This window comes from Furipterus horrens, unplaced genomic scaffold (genome assembly GCF_987537825.1).
Source record: "Furipterus horrens unplaced genomic scaffold, mFurHor1.1.pri manual_scaffold_10, whole genome shotgun sequence".
NCBI lineage: Eukaryota > Metazoa > Chordata > Mammalia > Chiroptera > Furipteridae > Furipterus > Furipterus horrens.
The window spans coordinates 58,036,999-58,054,939 of NW_028327180.1; positions in this window are offsets into that span (position 1 = coordinate 58,036,999).

Here is a 17,941-nt window from a genome sequence, read left to right on the forward strand (position 1 = left end):
AGAAATCCGCAAATAACTAAATCTATATAACTGTTAAATAAACTATTCTTTTTCTTTTCACCAATCTCTGGTATTGAGAGTTATAATTTTGGCAGCGGGCAATTGGCCCCTAATTAAAGAGCCCGTGGGTTTGTTTTCAATTGGAGCAGCCCAGGGGTTCTGTAACACATGGACATTCTATCCAATAGTACATTAGGGAGAATATACAGGGCATAGACAAGAAAGTTCCGAAGAATTTGGAGACTTCTGGCCAAGATGGAGGCTTAGACGGACTCGCTCAGTCTCCCTCTACAACTAGAGAGGAATACAACTACTTCAAAACAAAAGATAACTAGAAATTCCAGAAAATAAAACTACATGGAAGCCCAACATACAAAGTTATAAACCAGTGGTGCTCTTTGGGCAGGTAAGAGCGAAAGTAGGTGGTGCTGTTTGCAGTAGCACCAGGGACAGCAGCAGGGAGAGCAATCCCAGCTGCAGTCGAACCCCAGCAGCTCCCGACCCCAATGCTGGGAAGAGCAACCACCACATCTCCAAATGGTGAGGCCCAGAGGGTGGGAGGACGGATTCCAGTCTCCTAGCAGAATAACTGCAGGAATCCATCTTGGACCCCCACCCCCACACAAAGCGCCACAGCGCTGCGAAATAGGTTGCAGATTGCCACTGGTCGCTGGGTTGTAACGAGTACACAGGCACTGCCCCCTATAGCCGGCCCAAGAAAACAAAACGCATCTGTCAAAATGAGGCAGACAACTATAGAAATCCCGGTGGCGCAGCTCACCAGGCAACAGATGAAGAACCTGACAGATGAACAAATAAGAAACCTGTCAGAGGCTCAGTTCAGGGCCATTGTTATCAGGTGGCTTACAGAATAACAAAAGATCTGGAAAAAGATGAGAAAGAATTGAAAAACACTCATACTGAAAAGAACAAAACCACATATGAGACAGATGGTGAGGAAATAAAATCCAGAGTTCAAATCAACAAACCAGAACATAGAGAAGGAACAAACAGTCAACCAGTGCAGAGAGAAAAAACGGGAAGCAAGGAAAATGATGAGAGGATCAGAAACCTCTGGGACAGCTATAAAAGACCAAACATAAGAATAATTGGTTTGCCAGAGGGCGAAGAAGATGAACTAGAAATTGAAAAATTAAGTGAAAATATAATAAAGCAGAACTTCCCAAACTTGGGGAAGGAAATAAACTTACAGGTCCAGGAAGCACAGAGAATTCCAAAACAACTGGACCCAGGGAGAACCACTCCAAGACACATTATAATCAAAATGTCAAGAGTTAAAGATAAAGAGAGAATCTGAAAAGCAGCAAGAGAGAAGAAAAGAATCATGTACAAAGGGGTCCCAATTAGACTATCAGCTGACTTCTCAAGGGAGACCCTGCAGGCAAGAAGGGACTGGCAAGAAATATTCAAAGTAATGAAAATCCAAAACCTACAACCACGAATACTTTATTCAGAGAAGCTGTCATTCAGAATAGAAGGGCAGAGAAAGTGTTTCCAGGACAAAATGAAACTGAAAGAGTTCATTAGATCCAAACCACTGTTAGATGAGATGTTAAAAGGACTGGTTTAGAAAAAGGAGGATCAAAGCTATGAAATCTAAAATGAAAACTGCATCACAAGAAACAACAACGGAAGCTAGGGAACCAAAACAAAGGCAAACTAAACAGGCAACGAGAGTGGAAAAGAATTATAGGTATGGGGAGCATATTGGGGGGAGGTCAGCAGGGAAGGGGAAGGGGGAGAGGGAGGGAGATGATATAGGAATTAAGAAACATTGTAAGAGGGAATGGAATAGACAGAGAGAGGTTGAGAAGAACTATATGCACAACCAATGGACATGGACTAAAAGGGGGGGACAAGGGGAGGGAGGGGGGCCACTGGGTGGAGGGGAGCAGAGGGAAGGGAAATTGGAACAAATGTAACACTGTAATCAATAAAACACATTTAAAAATAAATAAATAAAGATTAAGAATTTATACTTAAAAAAGAAAAAGAAAGTTCCAGTATGGGGGTGTTGAGTTCACGGGCCGTGGGCGGCAAATTTCCAGTATGGGAAGTTGAACTCATGGCGGGGTTAGTGGGAAGAAGATCCCCAGACTCAGAATAAGGAGAAACAGACAATGGTAAAATATTGTTGTCTCCATTGGCCAAAAGAACCCATTAAGGAGCAATCTATTTTCTGGTCTTATATGTGAGTAATCAGGCATCAAATTTTAAGGAAGAGAGGGAATAGTATGCTCTCTGCTGGTCAGCACCTGCTAGCAGATCCACAGGTCTCTTCCCTGTAAAAATAAAAAATAAAAATAAAAAGAAGAAAAAGGAAAATTAAGCCTGGGACCCTCTGTCCTGTCTCCTGCTGCCTTATAGCCCTGGCCAGCTGGCAGCCAAGTGGGCAGAGGCCCCGCGGATAGACAGTGCAGATGGATCAGGCCAGGCACAGGCAGAAATTTACTCTTAAGAAAGGAATTAGAGCAATACAAACAGGACCTTGAGAATTTCCCTAAAGAAATTGCTTGCAGCATTTCCTTACACCCCAGGTAACTTCTAGCGATTCAATTTGTATCTGAATACTCCCTGCTAGAGCTGCAAAGAGGGGCGATGTTAAGTTTGCTAACCAAGCAGCCATCTAATTCCTTAAAAAACTACTAGGTCCTGAGAATGTTACAGAGTGAAAGGGGGTTCTTTCACGTGGTGCCTTGGTGTAAAACCCAACAACTAGTGTTGAGGAAACAGGTCTTTATTTACAATATTCCAACCTAGGGAGGGCGGTGAGCACTTCAGCTCAGAGCCCTGTTCTCCCACGGGACCCAGCACTTCCCTTGCTCCTCAAAAGGCTAGAAGCCAAAAACATGCCCAGAAGTTCTCCATCCCTTATCTGTCAGCTGTCTCCTTCAGGATCTGGGGTATGATGTCATCGGCCTCTGTATAAAAGTCCAGGAAAACATGTGCCATGTTGCACTGGATCATGCATAGTTCTTCCTTTTTCCTTTCAAAGCCGCATGGAGAACCTAGCTAAAATGTCTGCCAGCTAATTTTAAACCCTTGACTGCGTCCTCTCATGCAGTGGGCATGGTAAACAGTTCTGACCATTCATAGAACCTTACGAAGGCTCCGTGTGCTTTCAGTACCATTCCATGGTCCCAAACCCTTCCCATCTTGGGTCCTTGGAAGAACCAAATCAATTTGCATAACAAAGACACTAGCCACTAGCCACAGGCATGTGAAAGCATCTTAAAAACTGTTTCCTTTCCCCATCCCCCCCCCTCACAGGCAGGCTCTGGGGATTTTTGGAGACCCGCACTCTGTAACAAGAGCAGTAGGATAATTAACTTGCTACAGGTTACAGAAACAGCAGGATGTCTGCCTCTCCAACACAGAGAGAGGAGGGGGGGAAAAAAGGTGACACATTTAAAACTCAGGCCTCTTTTCTTCAAGCAGCAGTGGTAGTGTTACAGAACCCCTGGGCTGCTACAATTGAAACAGAACCCACGGGCTGTTAGGAGCCCGATTGCCTGCCGCCAGAATTATAACTCTCAATACCAGAGTTTAGTGAAAAGAAAAAGAATTGTTTATTTAACAGTTATATAGATTTAGATTATTTGCGGATCTCTGCCGTTAAGTCTTATGTTCCTTAAAACACCGACAAACACATAGTTCTGCCTCCCCCTACCAAACCAGGCTAGTTTTAGAAAAGTTAGAGAAACCATTTCCCTACTTCCTAGACACAGTTCCTCTTTACTGGTAGCTGCCAATCATTCGATTCTGCTTGGGGAGGCCTTGTCTGTGTTATAGTGTCCACAAGCTTTTAATCCAGAACCTCATGGATTCTCAGCCTCCTTGTAAACTTCATGGAGTTCTCCCTTCTCAAAGCCGCATGGTGTTCTCAAAGCTGCAATGGTGTTCCTTCCTTTACCAAGCCACATGGCATCCCCCCTTTCTAATCCACATGGAGAGCACCCCTTAAAATGTTCGCCACTTATTTTTAAATCCATGACTGCGTCCTGTGATGCAGTCGACATGGTCCCCAGTTCTGACCATTCACACAACCTCACGAAGGCTCTGTGTGCTCTTTCCGTACCATCCCCTGGTCCAAGACCCCTCCCATCTTCCCAGGCCTTGGACGCACTAAATTCGTTTGCATTACAAAGACACTAGCCCCTAACCTCAGGCATGGGAAGGCATCCTGAAAGCTGCTTCCTTCTCCCCATCCACCAGCCCCAAGCTCTGGGAGTTTTTGGACACCCCCCCCTTCTGTAACAGTAGCGGCTTGGCTGCCTATCGACACCACCTCTATGGCTATAACTGAAGGGCCCTCAACCTCCTTACTGCTTCAGCAGGGGGGACATGCCTGTATCTTAAGAAAGAGTGTTGTTACTCATAGATGTGACTAATGTCCATTCTAGACATCCTCTTCAGTGGGGAACAAAGAGGAATAACCAGATGGGCTGCTCTAAGAATATGGAAAAGCAAGCATCCTCCTGGTCAGGGAATTGTCCCGGCCAAACCAAAGTTTCCCAATATAGATCCTAAATGGGATAATAACAGGCTGGAAGATAGGGCCCAGATGAGAGACCTTAGGAGTCTCTTTATCAGGGGAATCAAGGAGTCTGTTCTCCTGAGCACAGAATGTCTCCAAGGCATTCAAAATACAGCAAGAAAGAGATAAAACTCCATCAGCATTCCTACAGAAGCTCAGGGACCAGATGAGAAAGTATCTGGTCTAAATCCAGAGAACGCTATACGGCGGGACTCTTAAAAGTCACCTTTGTAACAAAAGCTGGCCAGATATTTATAAAAAACATTGCAGAAGATAAATGAATGGGCCAGGTAGAACAATTGAAAAACTCCTCAGGAAAGCTCAAAAGTGTACATTAGAAAAGAGGAGGTGAAGCCAAAAACTTCAAAATCTGCAAAATATCTCTGCAAATCTAAAAACTTTTAGCTGCCAAATACTGAGTTTGAGTATAGTCCTTCACAGTGTGGAAAATAAACAAGGATTAGAAGCATGTTATGTTTAAATCTAAAGAAGTAAAAGGTATTTAGAAAGTTTGTAAATGTTGCAGAAGGTCTGTGGAAAGTCGTAATGATAAAAAGGAAACAGTTATGGAAGTTCTAAACCTGGGGGGAAAAAACCTTAGCTGCTTGTGTTCTGATTTCATAAAACTGTATTTTAGCCTGTTCTGTTGTGGAATTCTCTGTATCTGTTTTTGACCAATGAGACCTAGAAAAGGTCATCTATAAACTGGCCAGGGAAAATACCTTTTTCCACCTGGGACCCAAAAAGGATCATTCAGGTCTGGTGAGCGTTCCAACCTGGGCAGGTATGCATGTCTCTGCCAGGGCACATCTCTCTAGGAGGCCAGTGGACATACTGGAGAGAGAGGGCCTAGCTGTCTGTTTTGAATTATTGCTCTGTTGATGCCCTGAAAGGAAAAATTGAAGTTTCCCAGGGAAAGTTAAAACTTCACATAAAAAAAAAGTAAACAAGAAAAAATGCAAGGCATGGAAATTAAGAAAGTTTGTGAGAGGTACGTATATAGAAGTTTTGTGAGAAAGTTGGAAAAGTTTTGAAAATAAATTGTGTGGTTTTAGTAATGGAAAATACAATAGTTTCTCTCTATATCCCGGTTCACTTATCGTGACTTCACTGTATCGCGTGATTCTTAAAAATATTATATTTAATTATTTATTACAGATTTTTTGCTGTATTGTAGGATTTTGCAGTACTGTATATGTATGTTGTTAAAGTTACATAGGTTTAAGAGTGTAGAATATGTTTAAGAACATAAGTAGTGTTTATAAAAGTGTGGAAAAAGTTAATAAGGAAGTGTGAAAGGTTAATTAGGGAGTGGGGATGGTTTATAAGTGTGTGGGAAGGGTTTATAAAGCCTTAAAATACATATAAATACTAAAATAAACGTAAGATTCCTATTTCGCGGATTTTCACCTATTGCGAGGGGGTCTAGAACATAATACCTGCGATAAGTGAGGAAATATTGTACAATGCATGGAAATGCAGTTTTAAAGGACAAGAATTTTACTTCACGCTTTTATATTTTTCTTCCTACCTGATCCCTCCAGTATTTGGCATTCTAAGGAAGTAAGCAATGACATAAGATTTCTTTGCATAAAGCTAGTAAGACCAGTTGCTAATGGTGGTTTTGTCAACCAAGGCTTTGACTGGGATGTAATACCTGAAGGAAGCTTGCCTAGGCTCTGGTTGTTACCAGAAAGCCCTGGGGAACAGGAATTGACTTTTAAAGCTAATGAAAGCCAAAGAGGAAAAAGCCTAATACCCTGGTTGGTTGTGCGGTCATGGCAACCTTTCTAGGGAAGGAATTGTGAGGTACTGATAAAAATGACACTCAAACTGGTAAGAAATGATTAGCCGCAAAACAAACAAACAAACAAAAAAAAACATGTAGTAAACAAGTTTAAAAAACTCAAGAGGAGCTAGAGACACAGATTGTCAGAGCTAAGAAATGTTTATCACCTCAGAAATTGTGGCTGGAGACATGAGACTGGAGACATAAACAGTCAGAAATAACCCAGAGTGTAAGGGACACCTATCATGGAATATTTATCACCTGGAAATTATACATGGTCAGCAAGTTAATGAAACTTATTGATAAGCTAATTGCTACCCTTAGTTGATTTAGTAAATTGCGTTAGATTGTAACTCCAGAGTATCCCGTAGAGATAAACGAAAAGGAAGGGGAAGGGGAGGGAAAAGGGGTTAATTGAATTTAGGATAAAAAGCGGCCTGCTCTAAGCCCTGGTACATGCCCTTTGTTAGCCTGTGCCCAAACTTGCAAATTTGTGAATAAACAAATGCCTCGTTTACTGCTTGAGTTCTGTGTCCCAAAGTTTTATTGTGGGCATTTCTCACAGAATGAAGGTTGCTTTCCTGAAAGATGGCTAGGATAAACCTTAAGGTACAATGGAAAACCTGAAGGACTTATGAAAATAATAGGTTTTACAGGCAAGGCCAGAAGGCAAGTGTGTGGCTCAGCTTCTGTGCCCAGAAGTGTAACAGAACCCCTGGGATGCTCTGATTTGAAACAGAATCCACAGGCTTTTTAGTTAGGGGCCCGAATGCCCGCCGCCAGAATTATAACTTTCAATACCAGTGAAAAGAAAAAGAATTGTTTATTTAATAGTTATATAGATTAAGATTACTTGTGGATTTCTGCCGTTAAGTCTTATGTTCTTTAAAACACCCACAAACACATAGTTCTGCCTCCCCCTACCAAACCAGACTAGTTTTAGAAAAGTTAGGGATACTGTTTCCCTAATTCCTAGACACAGTTCAGCTTTACCGGTAGCTGCCAATCATTCAATTCTGATTGGGGAGGTCTTTCTGTGTTGTGGTGCCCACCAGCTATCAATCCAAAACCGCATGGATTCTCAGCCTCCTTGTAAACTGCCTTCTCAAAGCCGCATGGTGTTTCCCTCTCAAAACATCATGGAGAAGCTTCTCAAAACCGCATGGAGAACTCAGCTTCTTTAATCCGAATGGAGAACCTAGCTTCTCAGAACCACATGGCAAGAGCCCCTTCACCAAGCCGCATAGAGAGAGCGCCGCTAAAATGTCTGCAGCTGCTTTTTAAATCCCTGACTGCGTCCTCTGATGCAGTGGGTGTGGTAACCAGTTCTGATCATTCACAGAATGTTATGCAGGCTCTGTAAGCTCTTTCAGTACCATCCCATGGTCCAAGACCCCTCACATCTTCTTGGGCCTTGGAAGTATCAAATCCATTTGTGTAACATGGACACTAGCCAGTAGCCCCAAGCATGCAAAGGCATCTTAAAAGCTGCTTCCTTTTCCCCATCCCCCAGCTGCAAGCTCTGGGGGTTTTTGGACACCCCCATTCTGTAACAGAAGGGCAACGTTGTGGACCAAGTGCGAGAACCAGATGGTCGGAGACAACCAAATTAGAATTTAAAGAGCCTTTATTAGCTGGCCAGCAACTACCCACTCTCACTCCATGCAGGGATTTCAAGTGAGTAGCCCCGAGCCTCAGTACAAAGCTGCTTATATAGTATAAACCTATATCCTGGGTTGCTAGCTGGGATAGTAGCACAACACAACCGTTGTGAAGCAGGAGTGGGGCTAAGGGTATCTATGCTTGGCTAATTCGTACATCCACAAAGATAACATTCTGCACTTGTTTGGGGGCAACTGTTACTATGGGAGTTTGCCCAATACATGTAACTGACATTCTGTACCTGCTTGGGGGCAACTGTCACCTTGGGGTGGGGGTTTGCAAAATTTTTCTACTCTAGTTCAAGCTCAAGCACATTCCCCACTGGTTTTATTTGGAGATTCAAATCCTTGAGTCATGGTGATTAAAGGGCGATATTGTGACCTTAGGGCTAAAACTTTTCTAGGCCCATATGGAATGAAGCCCCTGTATAATTCCCCTTCTTAGACTTAAGACTCTTTATTTTATAGAGGACAATGGGCGAAGGTCTCATGCTTTTCTAGCTGCTTCAAGCTGAATATGGTCATGGTCCTACCTACCCTTGGGTCTAGGAATTTCTAATAAGAGTGGGGGGTAGAGGGGAGGGTGGCCTTCCCACATGGGGAAGGATTTTGCAGAGTCCAGGTCAGTTAGCTGTTCCCGGGCAGCAGCATGCTCAGTTTCCAAGGGCTGGCACTGTTGGACAAGCTGGCCTCCTTGTCATGTTCTGGAGGCAACAGATTTGGCAACAGGGTTAAAAGGCATAATTTAACCCACAACTACTATATGACAAAAAGCATGGATTAATTTTTCAATGTCCCACATCAGGAAAAGAAATGGATTCTTTGGAGGAAGGTGTGCAGGGCATGTTACGCCTGTCCAATACCCTTTTACCTGCTATAGTTAGTTAGGGCTGAGAGAAATATTTTAGCATTTCCCCCTTTTTAGACCTTTGGGCCCTTTTTGTCCAAGCTATTAGGATAGAAAAAAGAGAAACTAGTTTTAAAGTGAAGCCTATAGACTACCCCATACTTTACCAACCCAATCACTTAGTTCAGCCAAACCGTTGAGTCTCAGGAGGCGGCAATGCAGATGGACTTCTTAAGTGATGCTTATATGTACAGACAATTAGGTAATGAGATTATAGGCTTATGCTCTATGAAAATAGAAAGAACACACATGTTAATTTTCACAATACAATTTACAAACTAGTCTTTAAATTTGTGAGACTGTCTTATTTTGGAAGACATTCAGTTGCAAGGCATTTGACTTTTTTTTTTCTTTTGCTTGTGAATTAAGTATTTTTGATAATGTCACAGACCTGGTTTAACTTTCAAATGAAAACAAACTTTAAATGAAAATAAACTTTATAGATAGTTTCATTAGTTTATAGTTTACTATTGAGTATTGTGATTTTCCTTGAGTCATGATTTTTCTCTTTAAGATTACCCTCCTTGTCTGTAAAGGGACTGCAGTAAGTCCAGGTTTAATTTAGCCTGTTCATTTGCATAAACACAACAAAAGCAGTGATTGATCACATATGATTTTTAAGTTTACTTTGCTGGCACTTACTTAAGGAACTTTTATGTTGACCTTTAGTTTGCCCGTTAAGGCACAGAAGCTGAGCCACACACCTGCCATTCAGCCTTGCTTGTAAACACCTGCTTTTCCAAGTCCTTTGGATTTTTCATTGTGCCTTAAGGTTCCTTAGCCATTTTTCAGGAAAGTAACCTTTGTTCCTTCCCTGGAAAGATTGCCATGAACCGCAAAACTAACCAAGGTGCCAGGCTTTTTCTTTACGGGCTTTTCTTAGCTTTAAAAGTCAAGTTTAGTTCCTTAGGGCTTTCTGGTAACAACCAGAGCCTAAGCATGCCTCTTTCACTATGACATTCTAGTCAAAGTCTTGGTTAACAAAACCTTTATACAATACCTTTATTCACAATTGGTCTTCTTAGTTTTATGCAAAGAAACGTATGTCACGTCTTCTTTAGAATGCCAAATACTGGAGGGTTCAGGTAAGGAGAAGAATATAAAGGTGTAAAGGAAAATCCTTGTCCTTCAAAACTGCATTTTCATGCATTATACCTTTTATTACTAAAACCATATGATATTTTTCAAAACCTTTATAAACTTTTAACAAACTTTTTATTTCCATGCCTTATACTTTCCCTGGTTCCCTTTTTTTCATGTGAAGTTTTAAATTTCCCTGGGAAACTTTAATTTTTCCTTTCAAAGCATCAACAGAGCAATAATTCAAAACACAGATAGCTAGGCCCTCTTTCTTTGGTATGTCCACTGGCCTCCTAGAGAGACATGCCCTCGGCAGAGACATGTTCACTTGCCCAGGCTGGAGCACTTAGCTGCCCTGAATGACCCTTCCTGGGTGCTGGGTGGCAAAAGAAATTTTTGCCAACTGGTTTACAGACAACCTTTTCTAGGTCTTATTGGTCAAAAACAGATACAGAGAATTCCACAGCAGAACAGACGATAGTACGCTTTTATAAAATTAGAACACAAGCAGTTGAGGTTTCATTTTCCCAGGTTTAAAACTTTCATAACCTTTTTATTATTATTACGACTTTCCACAGACCTTCTGCAACATTTACAAACCTTTTAAATACCCTTTACTTTTTTAGATTTAACTATAACATGCTTTTAATTCTTGTTCTTTTTTATACGGTGAAGGACTATACTCAAACTCAGATCTGGCAGCTAAAAGTTCCTAGATTTGCAGAGATATTCTGCAGCTTTTTGAAGTTCCTGCTTCTTTTTCTAAATTATACCTTTGAGCTTTCCTGAGGAGTATTTCAATTGTTCTATTTGGCACATGCATTTATCTTTTGTGATTTCTTACAAATATTTGGCCAGTTTCTATTATAATGTTGACTTCTGTCCTACAGCATTCTTTGGATTTAGACTAGAATATTTTCTTATCTAGTTCCTGAGCTTCTGTAGGAACGCTGATGGAGCTGTATCTTGAATGCCTTGGGCATTCTGTGCTTGGGGAACGGACTCCTTGATTCCCCTGATGATGAGGCTATTAAGGTTTCTTATTTGAGCCCTATTCTCCAGCCTGTTATTCTATTCAGGGTCTATACTGGGAAACTTTTGTTAGGCCTGGACAATTTCCTTACAGAGAGGATGTTTGCTTTTTCATATTTTTATAGCAGCCTATCTGATCATTTCTTTTCCTTTCCTATTGAAGAGGATGTTTAGAATGGACATTAGTTTTATTCATGTGTAACAACACTTTTCCTTAAGATATAAGCATGTCCCCCCTGCTGAAGCAGCAAAGAGATTAAGGGCCCTTTAGTTACAGCTTTAGAACTATTGTTGATTGGCAGCCAAGATGCTGCCACTGCCGCTTGCACCATAGTTTGAAGAAAAACGGCTTGAGTTTTAAAAGTGTCACTTTTTTTCCCCCTCTCTTCTCATTGGAGAGACAGACATCCTGCTGTTTCTGTAACCTGTAGCAAGGGGATTAGATGGCTGTCTGGCTAGCAAATATAACATTGCCTCTCTTTGCAGCTTCAGCAGGGAGTGTTCAGATGCCAATTGAATTGCTAGAAGTTACCTTGGGTGGAAAAAAATGCTGCAAGCAATTTCTCTGGGGAATTTTTAAGGAGCCGGATCACACTGCACTGTCTGTTCCCAGTGCCTCTGCCTGGTTGGCCGCCGGCTGGCCAGGGCTACAAGGCAGTGGGAGACGGTACAGAGGGTCCTAGGCTTTTCTGTGACAATGAAATACACTGCCTATATTGGCAGCCTTGATTTTCATGTTCCCTTACCCACCCTCCCCGCACTTGCAGCTGCTTGGGAGATAGTAATATTTTGATCCGGGAGCCAGAAGCCTCCCGTGATTACAGAATATGTTAAACCAAACCACGTTTGTTTGGCCTTGACCAGCCATGTGCTAGATAATACCTTATTTGTTTTTTTGTTTTGTTTTGTTTTATACACTTTCCCGTTAGAAGTGCGGAGCTGGAGCCACTTTCTCACTGCACCGCTCCCTCCTGCCTTGCTACATCTCTTAATAAACTTTCCCTTTCTGACCGTTTTTATGCTTATTTAAAGTACCCTCAGGGGGGCTACCCAATCCCAAAAGCAGGCCACTTTGACCTACAGAATGTTCCCAGGGTGTTAGAGTTCATGGAGGGGTTTTGTCCCTGGAACTTGGGAAAATTCCAGAGCACACAGTCAAGAACTGTGGGTGCAGGCTTGGACTGGCGTCCCCTTGTGTTGGCTAAGGTGATTGCTACAAACATGCACTTAATTTCGATTACAATCAGGGGTGGGAACACAAGGTACAGGAGCTATGTTCCCCTTAGGCGCAGACAAACACGGGCTGGGAGGTCCCAAAGGAGGCCAAACAAATGCCTGCTCGGCCTCTCCTCTTGCAAGGCTAGAGCCCACTTAGACTCCATAGACTGAAGTGCGTGGAGTCACACAAAAGGAGGAAATAACATTCACTCGGAGGTTAAACAATTCCACTCAAACCCCGCCAAGGCCTCTGAGAGCAGATGAACAGCATTGGCTACAGGCAGCACAACCCAGAACCAAACCAGAAGAGCTCTACCAAGTCTCAATGGCAGTGGTCCAAGCCTGCCGCCTAAATGGGTTGCCACTCACCTGCCGCCGAGGCTGTCTGCTGCTTACTTTAGACTGGACCGTCAGGGCTTCCAGCAGCTCCCAAGTGTCTGCTGAAGGCGCAGGGAATTGCTCTGAACTGGAGCTTGCGGCTTCTGTCCTGCCACACATCAGCTAGACACACAGGACCGCACAAAGCCCCGGGGGCTCACCAAAGGTGGCACTGCTTTACAGAGGCATCGCGGTGGGTGAAGAAGATAGATTCTAACAAAGAAATCAAGCCAGTGGGGTTTTGGGAGAAGCAGGGGTTTTGGTTTGGGCTCACTGGCATCCCATAGAATGAAGCCCACCTCCTAAATTCCTGGAAGTTTTTAAGAACACATTGCAAAGGCATACAAAGAGCACAGGAAGCGGTCTGACCCATGTTATACGGAATAGACAAGACGACACTTAAGACAGATGAAACAGACAAGACGACACTTAAGACAGACAAACCTGTGGTCACCGGCCATCGTCGTGGTCCAGGACCAGGTCTCAGAGGTAATGCCACGTCCGGCCCTCCCTTGAGACCCCCTTGGCACACCCCTGTTCCAACCCAAGGATTCGTTTCCCTCGGAATCCAAGTCCTTACCGGTAAGAATCCAAACGGCTCTATGTAGTCAATTAGGATAGGAAGGGCGTCCGTCTGCCAGTGTCCCACTCGGGGCTGAAGGACATCTCTCAGAGATCTCCCCCTGAGATGGGTCTGGTGGCGGGCCCGTCTCACGACCCATGTTTAGCCAAGGCTGGGAGTCTCGCTGGGGCCTTCAAATGTTGTGGACGAAGTGTGAGAACCAGATGGTCGGAGACAACCAAATTAGAATTTAAAGAGCCTTTATTAGCTGGCCAGCGACTACCCACTCTCACTCCATGCAGGGATTCAAGTGAGTAGCCCCGAGCCTCAGTACAAAGCTGCTTATATAGTATAAACCTATATCCTGGGTTGCTAGTTGGGGTAGTAGCACAACACAACCGTTGTGAAGCAGGAGTGGGGCTAAGGGTATCTATGCTTGGCTAATTCGTACATCCACAAAGATAACATTCTGCACTTGTTGGGAGGCAACTGTTACTATGGGAGTTTGCCCAATACATGTAACTGACATTCTGTACCTGCTTGGGGGCAACTGTCACCTTGGGGTGGGGGTTTGCAAAAATTTTCTACTCTAGTTCAAGCTCCAGCCCAGGCAGACTGAAAGTCAACCTAAATGTTCCTAGTGTAAGTTCCAGGAAAGCAGGCTTAAAGATAATATATAATCAATTGCTACTCTTGTGTGTATGCAAAAAAATGGGCTAAATTAAAACTGGACTTAATGTAGTCCCTTTAATAACAAGGAGGGTAATATTGAGAAAAATTATGATTTAAGAAAAATTACAGTGTTCAGTGGTAGACTATAAATTAGTACAGCTAACTGTCTTTAAAGGTTTGTTTTCATTTAAAAGTTAAAACTAGGTTTGTGGCATCATCAAAAAATGTTCAATCTATAGGCAAGGAGGACCTGTCAAATTGCCACTATTAAATATCATTCCAGCATAGGCCCTGTAACTGAATGTCTCCATAGTTTTACAGATTCAGAGACTGGTTTGTGGGTTATGTTATGTGAATTAACATGTATATTTTTCTTTCTGTTTGCATAGGGCATAAGCCTATAATCTCATTACCTGAGTAATTTTCTATACATATAGGCCTCATTTAAAAAGCCCATCTGCATCACCGCCTCCTGAGAATCAAAGGTTTGGCAGAACTAAGTGGTTGGATTGGTAAAGTGTGGGGTAGTCTATGGGCTTCACTTTAAAAGTTGTTTCTCTCTTTTTGTCCCATAGCTTGGACAGAAAGGACCCAGAAGTCTGAGAAGGGGGAATTCCTAAAATATTCCTCTCAGCCCAAACTAAGCTTAGTGGACAAAGGGCTTTGAACAGGTGTGACATGCCTTGCATACTTTCACCAAAGAAACCAATGTTTTTTCCCTAATGGATGACATTAAACATTAATCCCTGCCTGTTGTTATCCAGTGGTTATAATTTTAATTATGCCTTTTAACCCTGTTGCCAAATCTGTTGCCTCCAGAATACGACAAGGATGCCAGTGTTTTTTCAGCAGTACCAGACCTTGGAAACCAAGCATGCTGCTGCCCAGGGACAGCCAACTGACCTGACCTGGGCTTTGCAAAAATCCTTCCCCATGTGGGAAGGCCACCCTCCCCTCCTCATTCCCACTCTATTAGGGATTTCTAGACCCAAGGGTAAATAGAATGATGGCCTTGTCCAGCTTGAAGCAGCTAGGGGAACATGAGAACTTCGCCCTTGTTTTTTACAAGATTATAAAGGGTCTTAAGTCTGAGAGGAGAGATTGTTACAGAGGAAGGTCCCCAGGAGTTCCCCAGAGCCTGTGGTTGTGGAATAGGGGAGAGGACAGCTTTTGCATTTCCTTTGCAAAGCTATGGCTGGTAGTTAGTGTCTTGGTTATACAGGTGGCTTTGGTTCTTCCAAGACCCCAAGAAAATGGGAGGGATTTTAACTATAAAATAGTGACAAAAGAGAGAGGTCAACAACGCCTAGTGGATCATTCAATCCTCACATCTACATCGATGTCTTTAGGGTCCCTAGAGAAGCTCCAGATAAATTTAAAGCTAAAAATCAAATAGCAGCAGGGTTTGAGTCAGTGCTCTTCTGGTGGTCAACCATTAATAAAAATATTGATTGAATAAGTTACATTTATTATAACCAGCAAAGGTTTATCAATTATACTAGGAATGCTATAAAAGAAATAGCTCAACAATTAGATGCCACCAGTTAAGTGGCCTGGGAGAATAGGTTGGCACTCGATATTATGTTGGCAGAAAAAGGAGGTGTATGTTTAATCCTCAGGTGGAGGGGGCAGTGTCGCACCTTTATCCCTAATAATACAGCCCCTGATGAAAGTATCACTAAGGCTCTGCAGGGACTGACTACCCTAGCAAATGAACTAGCAGAAAACTCAGGCATCGACAATCCTATAACAGGATAGTTAGAAAATTGGTTTGGCAATGAAAAAGGAATTATTTCATCAGCTCTCGTATCCCTCATAGTGGTAACAGGCATTCTAACAGCTGTAGGCTATTGTATTATTCCCTGCATCAGAGGTTTAGTTCAGAGACTAATTGAGACTGCACTAACTAAACAGATGCCAGAAACTTTTCATAATTTCCTCCTCCTATAAGCCAAAGGGAATTTTTGCTATAAGAAAAAAAGTTGAAAAATCCTTCTTAGGTTTAAAGAAATAAATAAAATGTTTTGAGTAGTCAATTTCTCAAAAGAGACAGGGGATATTGTAAGGGGCAAGGAAACTAGTGACTCCCAAACCAGTAGAAAATAATTAGCAGCAAAGGGCAAATGTAATTAGAGAGTCTCTGAACCAGAGTTAACAGTATTAGCATACTTACAAATCAGGAAAGGGGCCATTCTGCAGCTCAACACCAATGCTTCTGAGAACAAAGAATATCTGAGATCAAAGAGGGGCAATATTAATCACCAAACTCCGGGAAATGAGAAAATGTAGCTAGACAGCCCAGCAAACAAGATAGGAAAATTTCAAAGAAGAGCTGGAGATAGACCTATAACCAGATCACCCTGAGTTAATTATCACCCTCAGTTAATTTAGTTAATCACATTAGATTGTAACCCCAGAGTATACAGCATGGAAAAACGGAGAAGGAGGGGGAGAGGGAAAGGGGGAGCTTTACTCGAGTTAGGATAAAAACAGCAAGCTCCATCTTTTCCGCACACACCTTGGTTTGGCTTTTTGGCTGTGCCCAGAGCTGCAGATCTGTGAATAAACAACTGCCTCAGTTACTGCTAAAGTCCTGTGTCCCAGTGTTTTATTGTGAACGTTTCTCACAGGCTCACCCTCTGGGTCATTACTCTCAGCGCCATGGGAGCACATCAATCCCTACCTCCAAAGGATTCCCCTTTGGGTTGTCTCTGTTGGAACCTCTGGACCCTTAAAATAGGGTCCTAGGTAAAGCTAAGAAAGCTAATTTCTCTCTCCAATGTTACCTGGCCTCAATATCCTCTTGATAACAAATGCCGTTGTCTGGAATATGGAAGATTTGACCTCCATATTCTTACTGATATCCACAATTACCTCAGGTGTAACGGCAAATGGCCCAAAGTTCCATACACAGAGGTTTTTTAATTCTTCACAGCAGACCATCCCTTTGCTCCTCCTACTTCCCCCTCTAACTCATTCTCCTTCAACTAACCTCCGCCTACATTTCCTCTGCATTGACACTCTCCCCTGACCTCACCCCCATCCTCGTCTTTTACAGAAACAGACCCCTCAGACCTTGGACACCCTTCTGCCTCCCGATTTGCCCCTTCCCAGTCAACAGCTCCCTCTGGTTCTTCTCCCCCAGCAAACCCTTCTCCCTCCTTTCTCCCCTCTCTTGACTCACTGGTGGAAGACAAACTAGTTCCGCACCCGAATCAACCCCTCTAATTTGGCCTCCCCACATCTGTTCTTGGGCTGCGCTCACGCCATCATTCTCCCCATAATCCTCAGGCCTGTACCCATTTCACGAAGTGGCAGGAGCTGAGGGCATTGTCTGGGTACATATTTCCTTTTCCCGCACAGATTTAGCCCAAATTGAGCACTGTCTAGTGTCTTATTCCACAGATCCTACCCACTTTTGCAAGGTGTTCCAATATATAACTCAGACATATTTGTTAACATATCAAGATGTCTGTGTCATCCTAACCTCCTCCACCACCCCAGAGGAAAAAGATAGTCTTCTGTCCACCGCCTCTATATTTTCAGGCACCCTACATGTCCAGAATCTGAATAGAAATCCATCCAGACCCACTGCAGTTTCAACTGCAGATCCTCTCTGGAACTATCAGTCAGGGTTCCCTGATTTGGCTAAGATGTCTCATCTTCTCACATGCCTAATTGAAGGCATGGGTAGGGCTACCCTTAAGGCTGTCAACTATGACAAAATCGTAGACATTATGCAGGAGACCTCTGAGAACCCAGCTTCATTCATGAGCCGCCTTACAGAGGCTGTTCTCAAGTACACCAACCTGGACCCCAACTCAAAAGGGGGCAAACTCTATCTTAATACCCATTTTATTACACACTCCACTCCCAGTATTAGAAGAAGGTTACAGAAGCTGGAGGATGGACTCAAAACTCCCCAAAGGAACCTAATTCAAATTGACTTATGAGTCTTTAATAACAGAGAGGAGGAGGAAAAACAACAAAAATTAAAAAGGGAGCAGCAAAAATACTTTTTGTTAGCTACTGCCATAATGGGTCAGCCCATGCAAAGTCAGGGGAACAAAGGTTTGCCTAAGCC